Raw genomic sequence first — 11,954 nt, forward strand, 5'->3', positions numbered from 1 at the left:
GTGTATCCGGATAAAATCCATGGAGCAAAATTGTTATTCGGTGGAAGACACCTGCATTAGACAGAAGCAAATTTGGGCACACAATGTACAATGGCGGTCTACATACCCTATGCAGGGTAAAACTGAATCTTAAATGGTTAGCTCACCAAAAATGAATTGTCTTTCACCCTGATGTCATTTCAAACCTGTGTGACTTTTTTGTGACTGTGTGATTGTGTGATAGACGATATTTCGAAAAAACTTTGTGACTAAACAATATTGAACCCAACTGACCTCCATTGTATGAACACAAAGCCACTGAGACATTTCTCAAAATATCTTCTGTTCCACGGTCAGGTTTTACTTTGTATTGTTTCATCAGGTCTTGCTGCTTGCTCGACTCATAAACAAGAAATCACATTAGGGGCGCTGAGGGGAAATGTTGGCTGAATGTTTGAAGTTTGGACTCCACATTAAGGTTTTGTGGCGAAATTGTAACATAATCCTTCATCCTTAATAAGTGCATATTTCATGGTAAATGCATGACCACTTAAACAGTTCACCTCTCTTTAAATCACATTTCCTCAAACGGGACAACGGATACTCAATCTTTAGAAATTAAAACCAAAGGCTTCACATGACATATTGTATGAAAGAAAAAAACCCTGAAGGCCTTTAGTATAGCGTTCTCTGAAAGTCTATCCATGCTTGAGGTTTTGACAAAGTAGCTGGCTTATGCTTCAATATCCAATGGGATTGAAGCACATGGATCTCTTCTGAAACTCCCGTTCGCCGTTGTCTCTGCACACTAACAAGGTGCGGCGGTGGCTAAATTTAGATTCGATCGCCTCTATCTTCAGTGGCGAGAGGGACTGGGCTGCAGTCGGCGCTTGATCTGGTCCTCATTTTCATCATATTGAACATGATACGTGGGGGTGGCTGGTTTTCATTTTTCGACCGTGCATTCCGGTCAGAGATGGCTTGTTTTATTGGAAAGCTTGTTCCTATATTCCAGCCTGGCACTTTTGGACCCCGTCTGTCTCTGGGAAATCATGGGTAATTCTCAGAGGTTGTGACGTATCAGGGAGAGTGTTTAAGGCTTACTTGACACAGTCCCGTCCTTTTTTTGAGTCACATACACAAAAACACGGTTTCCTCCGATATCTGTGGTACTGTATCGTAGACCTCAAAAGCTGAAATATACATCAGTTTGTGATATGTTTTGACCATCCACTTGAATACGCAAGTAAGGTGGTCAAACAAAATGTATAAATGTAAATCACATGACTAGTTGAATTCTACTTGCTTTATCTCAATAACCCTTATTGTGTAACATTGTGCTGACTGTAATTCCAGGTTGACACTGACAGTCTTCCAGGTTGTATCCACACCACTAAGTGTCAGTATAAGTCCAGGGACAAAAAGTTAAAAATAAATGGAAGAAAGAGCCATTATGCTATTGTGAGGTTGGTTAGACATCTGTTTCGTAATGATGTGGAACACGGTCTGGCTGCAGAGCTACAAAAATAAATTTGGTGAAGAATATGAAGTAAATGATCAGGAGAGAATACTGTACGTCTTGACTTTAATCTTCTGCTGATCAACTAACGCAAGCTATTTCATATTTCAATACCCTGCGTTCTTACAGTAGTGTTTGTTTTCAAGGTAAAATGATCTGTCGTTTAAACATTGTTATAAGAGTACATAATGAACACGCATACGGATAAATAAAGGTGTAGATTGAATTGTAAGTCACTTTGGATAAAAGCATCTGCAAGTGCATAAAATGTAAATGAGGGATTCACTGTAAACAGAAGGAACAGAAGCCTATAGCGTTTGAGGCTGCCCACTGTCCCACTGTCTCTGGAATAAAAGAATTAAGCATGTTGATTTTGAGTCGACATTTCAGGTCACACCACAGCACACTTGGATGAAATAGTTCGCCAGAGAGCTGATCTGACACTTCCTTTTTTCCTTTTCATACACTGTGAAACGTTTTTCCCAAAAGTCATGAGATCATCAAGCTCGCCTCAGAAAACTGACTATAATGTCAGACGGGATTATGGCATTCGTGTGATTTTGGAAGAGAGAAAAGCAAGCTTTGGAATAAGATCATCAAAGAAACCCTTTTCGTTGAAATTTTAGTCATAAATAACTGTACCAGGATCAATCCAATGGTTCAAGCGAGAACGTTTCAGGCTCTGATATACTAAACATTCAGCTTTAAAAACAGCAATCTGTTTTGGTTTAAAATAATAATTTATTGCATCTGGCATCAGGATCTGTTTGTGGAGAGCGAAGCCATGAGAGACAAGTTGTTAAGAACCTGATATTTTGGGCCCTAATCATTGAAAGATGCACCTCGTCTTTGTAACAAAAATAATTAGCTGGATTCATCCTTCTGAGCATCTCAGTAGTCTCGCAGAGCCATTAACATGGATATAATGATGGGGTTTTTCCCAACGATTCCGCCCTTTGTGGGAATGCCTCCCTTGCAAAAGCCTGTCCCCTTTTAAACCCGAGTGTGATTTACAAATGGCTGACAAATAGTGAGTGATGGACGATATGAGGGATGGCCTGTGGAAATGATCTCAGGGATTCAGCCCGCTGCGAGACAACATGCCATTTGATGTGCAATTCGTCTTTTAGGTTAAGACTAAATTTGGGATTTCACTTTTTAAAAATGTAATAAAAAAAGAAGATAAGCACCTGCACTCAGATATATGTAGACAAAATGAAGACATACATGATTTGAGCTTTATAATAATATACACGAAGAGTACATATTTATCCACAACATTTTATTCATATTCATATTCATATTGTGTTTCCTGTAGCTCAGTGGTAAGAGCAAGGTTGTGGGTTCGATCCCAGGGGATTGCACACACTTATGTATAAATGTATAGGATAAAGCAATGTAAGTCGCTTTGGATAAAAGCGTCTGCCAAATGCATAAATGTAAATGTAATATTTATACATACATTATCAGTCAAATGTTTAGGATCACTCAATCTTTATTCATATTATTTTTATACTAATACATAATTATTAAAAGTAATATTTATATATAATATAGAATAAAAGTAAAGCTTGGGATGTCTAAAGGTTATTACAAAATTCTGATAGATTTGATCATCTTTCATGTCTTTTTTCATAAATGTTTTTCTTGTCATTTTGTCAGGCAGCTTCTTAAGGTCTCATTATGGTATGTCATCTGTTTAAAAAAAAAATATTTTAATCTACAAAGATAATTTCATGCATTTAAGCACAAACCATTGGATCCGATGTTTAAGATCACAATAAACACTTAATTTAAGTGACTTTAACTTGGCAGTATTTTAGCTATTAATAATCCAAAAGCAAAGATGGGCCTCAGTCATCTTTAAATTACGACAATTTAAATTGCACTGGAAAAAAACACTGCCGTTAGCACCTTGCATCATCTTGGCAGTCGTGTTTGTTTTAGTAATCTAATGTGTGTATGTGTGTGTTTCACTGTGTGATCCTGCGTAAAGCAAGTTTGGAACTGCCTGAGCCGATAGAGTTCTGTAACAGATAATGTGACGCATTTGAACGCATGGCTGCCCTTCTATAGGGACATTTACTCACTGTTACAGATCCTTCTAGAGAGCAATGGTCTTATAACTTTAGACTGTGTCAAACTGCCTGGCGCCTCAGATCACCTGTGTAGCGTCTCTTGCCAACAGCACCTTAAAGTGAAGTGTGAAATGAGCCACAACGTCTCGCTGCTCATTTAGCAATGCTATTATAACTGCGATGTTACAATAGGCCCACTCCCATCACAATTATACCTAATGATGGAATTAAAACAGATGTTTGTTTCATCATCTTTGTTTCTGTAAAAGTTTGCCACTTTGAATCATCTTACAGTAAAACATACTGTAGTTTGGTGTTTCTGAGGTAATGAGTGCTCGAAAGGCTCGGAAAAACATACATGATATATACGTGCGCATGCTTAGATATGTCTGCATGTATGTGTGTGGGTAAAGTATGCTAACATTTAGTGGAATGTATATGGGTGTGTGTGTGCGTGTGAGCCTCTGGTTAGCCATCTGTGGGTGGCACAGGGCCTGAATTATCCACCCCGCTGAATCTCACTAAGTGTGACTCCACTTGCTGAAAGACCTCGCTGTGGTCCTTCAGATACACTGCATCTCTGGCTCCAGATGAAAACAAATGGTTATTAACATCACAGGCACAAGTGTAAATCATTCGATTTTTTATAATAAAATAATCTATAACCAAAATGTTCGGAGCATTGTGCAATTTCTTAATAAAATTTACAAAATTGATTCAAAGGAACAAAAATATTGCTATATAAGTAGAAGTAAATGAATAGACAAACAAATAAACAGCTGTTCTATTCATTTAGATGTTAACAAAGCATTGAAATGAATGAATTGTTTCCAGTCCCAGAGTTTATGTTCATGATTAGAGGACTTGAAAAGAATGAAGATGTCTGTAACTGATGAGCTGTTTCTCTACATCAACTTAGTTTGTTGTGGTTTACGATATTAAAAAATGTTTTTTTACGAAACTATTTTGGAAATAACAGAAGGGCTCGATTTCGAAAGCATACAATTGGAAACTCACAAGAATTATTCTGCTTTATAAACCTTAATCTTAAATATATACAATGATAATTACTACTACTACTATCAAAATTTACTCATAATAATAAACAAAATACTAGGAGATTTAATAAATTTATTATGATAATTCTCATTTAATTCACATTAGGTGTTATCACTTTTTTTTGTATATTAAGGACACATATTATATCATATATGAACGTAACATTAACATAAATTGTATTTATTTTTAATCCAAAATTACAAATGATTTCATCAACAAATTAAATAAAATAGTAAGTGTGTTTTAAGAGTCTATTGTTATTTTGTAAAATGTCCTCACAAATACTGTATATTGAAGTATATTATATTTGAATTTTATTGAACTGTGCTCTTATGATGACTTCTTAGACTGTCAACACAATTTACCATCTACAGGTCTGCCAGAACCTAAAATTACACAATTGTCTTGGTGTACATTTTGGGATTTTCAGATTTATAAACCTATATATAAATAAGGTACACATTTATTTAAAGTGCTTATAAGTAAATAAAGATAATAGTAAAATTATATAAACAAAATGTCAATAGAACATTCCCATTTACTGTAGAAAGTGTCTTTAAGAAAGCTAGGTAACCGTGTGCTTAGCCAAAATGTATACACAATTCACACAAGAAATCTTGACATTATTAAATCCAGGAACAATACCGCCATCTTCTGGAAAAGATTCTCATTGCAAACCTTTGTGATAAATTGTAGCAGTGCTGAGGATTTCTGCAGATGCCCAGACCCTCTCATGCTGTCAACAGCACCTGCAGTCAGATTCCAGATCGCTGTTTTACATCAGACCAAAACATAAAATAAATAAAAAATAAACATTTATTTTAATCACATCAAAATTCATGTCATTAAATTGCAAATGCATTGTTTTATAGTGACCGTAAAACAAATAGCTCATGAATATAAATTGAATAAAAATATATGAATATTCAGTACACAATGGTATTTGTTAAAATGATGGATTTTATTTTGGATTTAGATTTTTCATTTGATTTGATCACAGTTGTATGCAAACAGTTCATTTCTAGGAGGCTTAATCTATGAAAGAGGCAATTTTTTAAAATTGGTTGGGCGAATTTAGTACACTGGCTGTGCATTATGACTCACTTTAATGTTTAATAAAGCACTCAAGTGCCAGCAAAATTGTGTAGTGTGTTGTCACTAAGTGTCATGGTGGCTGCCACCATTCTACTGTAATATACATATACATATATTTTTTTTAATTACTGTTACCATAAAGGCTGTTATGTTTTTTTTACCGTTTCTAATGTATATTCACAAATTGTACTCCTCTATGTTATACATTGCTCTGTTTTATATATTTATTAATTTAATGACATACAGTACAACTAACATTGACATGTTCACACTCCTCTATATAGACAGAAGAGAGATTTCAACGTTTTTCATTCAACATTTGTATTACTTATTTATTGCTATTATCATTATTATTAATCACCTTATGGACTTTTGTTTCCTTGTCAGATTCACCTTCATTCATATTCACATCCATATGCATATTCACAATCACAATCATAATCATATTACCATTGACATCCACATTCATATTTATATTCACATTCATATTAATATGCATATTCATGTATCAATTCATATCCCCATTCAAATTCCTATTCATTGTTTTATCGTGGTTATTCTTAATGTTATTATTATACATAATTTTCTTGATGCTGTAGATAATTATTCACATAATCAAGCTGAAAACATTTCTATGAACCTGTCAAAGTGCATTGGGGAAAAATACATAATCCAATCGTTTTTATTGTTGATTACTGATCCAAATACCCTTTTTCATTCATGTGTGGTATACTAATCATTAATAATTTACTGCATTATCGTTTAAATTCTGATTTGGTGTCACAAAAATCATTCAGGTTCAAACGACAGGAAGGTAGTACATGATGACAGATATTTATTTAAATATTTATGCATTCATTTTGCATCAACTAATGGAGAAAGATCTCAAAAAAACTTAAAGGGGTGGTGCCACAGTGTTTCATCCATTCTGACTTATTTTCCATGTACTGTACTTCACAACGAAACCCCAACACGGTCTCGCCTGTTTTCTGAAATAATTCTACATTAAAAGAAAATACTCTTCGAAGATACGAAGTATGCAGTACTACTCTATAGCCCGGTTTCATAGACAAAGTTTAGCTTAAGCCAGGACCAGACCTTTGCTAAATTATTATATTTAAGTCACTTTTATTGAAATGCCTTAGAGAAAATCATTACTGGTGTGCATCTTTCAGACAAAACAATGGCAATGACATTCAAAGATGGCAGGACAATTTATTTTAAGTATAAACAACTCAAAGTTTCATTTTGGCCTGGGACTAGTTTTACTAGTCTGTACTCTAGATTAATGTGAGATTGGCAGAAACTGCATGTGTTACCTCCGCTTTAACATGTACATTCATGTCTTTGCACATCAATTTGTTAACATTAGTGAACATTTGCATTCAGATTTGCATTTAATTTTTTTGCTGAAGTAGCTTTTGTGAGCTTTCGTGTTTCATACTGCATCAGGGTTGAACTTTTCAACTTGACAAAATATGTCCGTCTCATTTGCCTAAAACATGCAAACATTACTTCCCTTTAGTATGTGTGATTCATACAACAGACTATCTGTTTTCAGAGAGCAGGTTCTCTCACTAAACCACCAAACTCACAGCTACACGGTTTCCGGCAAAGACATTGTAGATGTTAAAGTGCCCTGGAGATGTCCTAAGTGCTCCCCTGAGATTTGAGGTATTGCTCCTCCAAATCAACCAGAAGCCATGCAGAACCCAAACATTTGAGAGAGGATCAATCCCATGAGCCTCTCTGCTCGGGGGACTCTGCTGATGGCCTGATCCACTAGATGAAGAGTGCTGGGGACGTGATGTCTTTAGTGAGCTTAACGATTAAGTGACAGATAATGTTTCACTGGAAGTCCAAGGTTAGTTTGGAATGATTTTACAGTTGTCAAAACGAATCAGAAAAATATGTTTCTTTTACATTGCAAAAACATTATAGGAGACACATGTAGACATATGACACATTTCATTGTGCTAGACACATTTGAATCATGCATACCATGTTCATAGGTTGTTCCAAGTATGGAAATTACTTATATTGAATTGAAAGCCTTTATTCTCATTTTAGCTTTGCTTACAACAAAATTAAGAACGACAAAATAAGAATGAAACTAGTCAAAAGATAGGCATCTATGTATACATTTAATGGATAGACCCTTCATATCATTTATCTGTTGTTTTGAAATCTTTGGATTTTGGAAAGGTAGTCCTGTGAGTCTATTTTAAAGAAAGAAAAGTTGAAGCCAGAATCAGATAACACTGTCCAGATGTAGGCTGAGATAGAGAGACACCTGTGGAGGAGAGAAAGCCTCAGGCGTCTTGTGGGGCCCTAGCACACAAAAAACTATGACTGTCCTGGGACCTGCGGCAACAGTTGTTAAAACAGATCTCAAGACAGTACCTGCTCAGCCTAGACGAACGCAACTGCATTTCAGGTGCGATGTCACATGAGTTGAAGAAGATGTTAAGCATATGTAAGTTCACCATTTGTTTAAGGTCAGTGATCTTTCACCCAGACTTGTACGGGGATGGTCAGGATTGGAGGTTTGCTCCAGATGTGGTGCAGGCATGCAGCAGATGCGAAGCTCACCGGATTCATCTGGGCTCGGGTGTTACTGTACGGAGACTGATGATTTATTGCTTTCCAAAACACAATAGATTGTTTTACGGATTTAATGGTTGTCGTGGGAATTGTATTGGGTTTAATGGAAACTGTAATGGTGTCTACTGGTATGTGATGGATAAATATAATAATGGCCAAAACACTACAGTAAGGAATTTTGTTATGTTTTAATGGAAAAAGCAAATGGTTCATAATACTATTTTAATGGAAGCCATTTCAATTTCTTTGATGGTTTTTGTTGGATTTCTGTTGTTTTTTAGCTGGGTTGTCAATTTAAGGGACTAGCTGTAAATGTATCAAAATCAGATGCATCTGACTTTGTTTTCTTAGCTAAACAAAATAAAATATTTTTTAACGATTAATTGTGATTAATCGACTCCAGAATAAAAGTTTATTCTTACATTATATATGTCTGTGTACTGTGCATATTAATTTCAAATTTATTGAACATAAACATGCATATTTTTTGAAAAAAATTAAACCTACAAACATTTATATATATATTTAAAATATTGATAAATATAAATAAATACATGTAAATATTTCCTGAATATGTTTGCACAAGTATGTTTATGAATACAAAATTAATATGCACAGAACACAGACATATATAATGTAAATACAAACTTTTATTCTGGATGTGATTAATCGCGATTAATCATTTGACAGCCATACTTCTTACATGGGTCTTACCATAGCAAAGCTTCTAAAAAGCACAAACATGATTTAAGTGATCCAAAGGACTCCAGTGGGTTAACAAATGTCATCTGAGGTAAAACAATACAATTGTGAGCTTATTTGGCGAATAATACATGTATCCATGGCAACATAGAAATCAGTGTGGAAAATTTGAAATTCGCGTGACTCGTTTTCACACAGTATTCATGTTCTGTCGAAGACACGCTAGAACCAAGAACCATTGAGAAAGTTATCGGCATGCCGCCATATTTGAATTCACTTCGCTAATCGGTATGGCGCGATGGATATCCAATGTATCCATTGCTAAATAACCTCAAAATATAAAAAATGTTCTCTAACGAGTGTTCTTTTCTTTTTAATATATTTCAATTTTATAATTCGTTTCAAGTACAAGAAGATAATAATAACATCATTTTAATATAAAACTATTAATTTGTGTTCAACTGAAGAAGGAAGGTCCTATACATCTGGGATGGAACAAGGGTGAGTGAACCATTAAAGAATTTTCATATTTCTGTAACACACTTGTTCCCACTGTTTATTTTCAGAGGACACACACGCAGGTTTTGCGAGTGAAGATGTGTGTAAGCACTGATGAGGTTCTCACCCCCATAAATGTTGCTGGTTGTTATTACAAGCACGTTTTCAGCACAGCACTTCCTCCTTTCAGCAGGACCGTGAGGTTAATCCCAATAACCAGCGTCCAGGAAGCCACCCTGCCACGGCCTTCCATCTCCAGCCTTCCAAGGAGACTTGTAAATGCAGCTGGTCCCCCCGAGGTAACATCCATATGTCAGAACGTTTCCACAGGCACCGTGTGCGCGTCCGTGCGATGTACCTCCGCGAACAGAGCTGCTTTATCTTCAGTCCATGAAAAGAGCGCTCAGCAATTTCATAGAGACCCTGTGACATCATTTTCCCAAATATCTGGAACCTCCTATTTTATTTCCTAAAATCCTGGAACGTCCAGTTGTATATTTGATTTGGCCGTCGGCTTGCGACGGGGCGTCCAATACATCACACGGCCGGTCCCGCGGCTACGACTATTTAATTTAGAAACTCCAAAACTCACAAATGCCCGATGACCAAATGTTCCAGAGATGTACCAGCGTTCCAAAAAAGCGCCATATATCTCCCGTCGCTCGCCTCTCTCCAAATAGAAATTGATTTTGTGGAATTGTTTGATAAATTTGACCCAAGTTTCCAGCCGCTCTTATTGGAGTTCCTACTGTTTTTCTGTCTGTTGGTGGCCTAGCCCCTAATCTTCCACATCTCCCTGGGAGGCCATAAATTACTCCGATGAGATGGTGCTTTGTGTTCCTACTGCTGGGGCGCAGGGGCGAATTCACAGCGGCGTATTTTCATAAGGCCGACTCTAAATCATTGTTTTATGACAGCGGGGAAAACTTCTGCGCGTTCACCGTGCTGATTTATGTTCATTTGGGTCTGGAGGACGCTATAATTTGCAAGTAATGTGAAAACAGATGGATAGAGAGATACAAGAGGGCAGACTGACCTATACATTCTCACCGCGTTTTACAAATGGCATCCATATGCTACGCTCAACATCTTCATCTTGCTCTCCTTGTTTACTCTCTGGCTGTGTTTAAGGAGGTGTGAGAGATCGGCGTGTTTGGGATTCACAAACACATGTCGGACTTAAACTGAAGAATTATGTTCATAAATATGTTTGCGGTATAAGATCACACAAGCAACTGTCCTAGGAAATGATTGAGGAGTTTTCTATGATATATTATGCTTAAAGTTTACTCTTGGAGAATACATTGGAGAAAGAACGTCTGCACTGACTGGGAAATTGTACACATCCATGCAAACCTGCAAAGGTTGACATTTAATGTTTCTCAGGGATCGGATCTTCAATGAACCTTCATGTATCTGTTGATGCTTGGCCAGAGGAGACCACCCACAAAAGCAATGATGTAAATGTTGTTGCAAACACCACTTGGCACTCCGTCCCTCTTTTAGAATAAACATTGAAATCTATGTGTCGGTATCGCAGTGTGTTACAATCTCTGCAGTCCCTTGAGCATTAACAGAACTGGCTTAAGGCTTTCATTGCCTCTCTTTCCGTAAGAAAAAATCTGATAATAAGGACGCTGTCATTCCCTAGTCAAACTGATGTTCTGGGTATGTAATACTACAGACTTCTGAGGTCATTCAAAGATCAGTTGTTATCTCCTCCAATTTTCTACCCTCGTATGCCCATTAATGTCAACGGAGTTGGAGGGATGTAGAGATACAGAAATGGGATACATTTCAACACACTATTTTTGTGATATAGTGTAGTTTTCACGCTGACAAAATAAGGTATCAAAAAACAAGATGTGTTCGATTTCACAGTAGCATTAATATACCACGAGTGTATTTTGGAGGTATCCAGAGTAGTCTACTTTCAAATCTCTCTCACAATGTTTGGGTAATACAACGATTTGTATGCACGCCGCAAAAAGCCGGCACTGGGGCAGCACATATTGCATCTAAAGAGTGCATATTAGCATCTCAAAGTAATTGGTACTAAATGTAAACATATCGTTACCTTAAAGCGGGCGTAACACACAGTGTTTCTGCCAATCTCATATTAATCTTGAGTACCTATAGAGTTGTATTGCATACTTTATCCTTGAAGAGTATTTAGTTTGATCACATTTATAAAAGATAGATACAGCTTTATGATTGTTTCCGAAAACACATGGCGCTTGCGGGGGGGGAGGGGTAGGCTGAACCAAAGCACGTGCACACCCATTGTCAACAAAACACAGACATCAGTTTCACTCACCGCATGCGGTTCATGTCCGGGATCTTTCAGTGCTGGGACGGCTCCATATATCAGTTTCAAACGATCTCCAAATCCGGCATTATATCCACAGTTTATATAACAT

This window comes from Triplophysa dalaica, chromosome 15 (assembly GCF_015846415.1).
Source record: "Triplophysa dalaica isolate WHDGS20190420 chromosome 15, ASM1584641v1, whole genome shotgun sequence".
Taxonomy (NCBI): domain Eukaryota; kingdom Metazoa; phylum Chordata; class Actinopteri; order Cypriniformes; family Nemacheilidae; genus Triplophysa; species Triplophysa dalaica.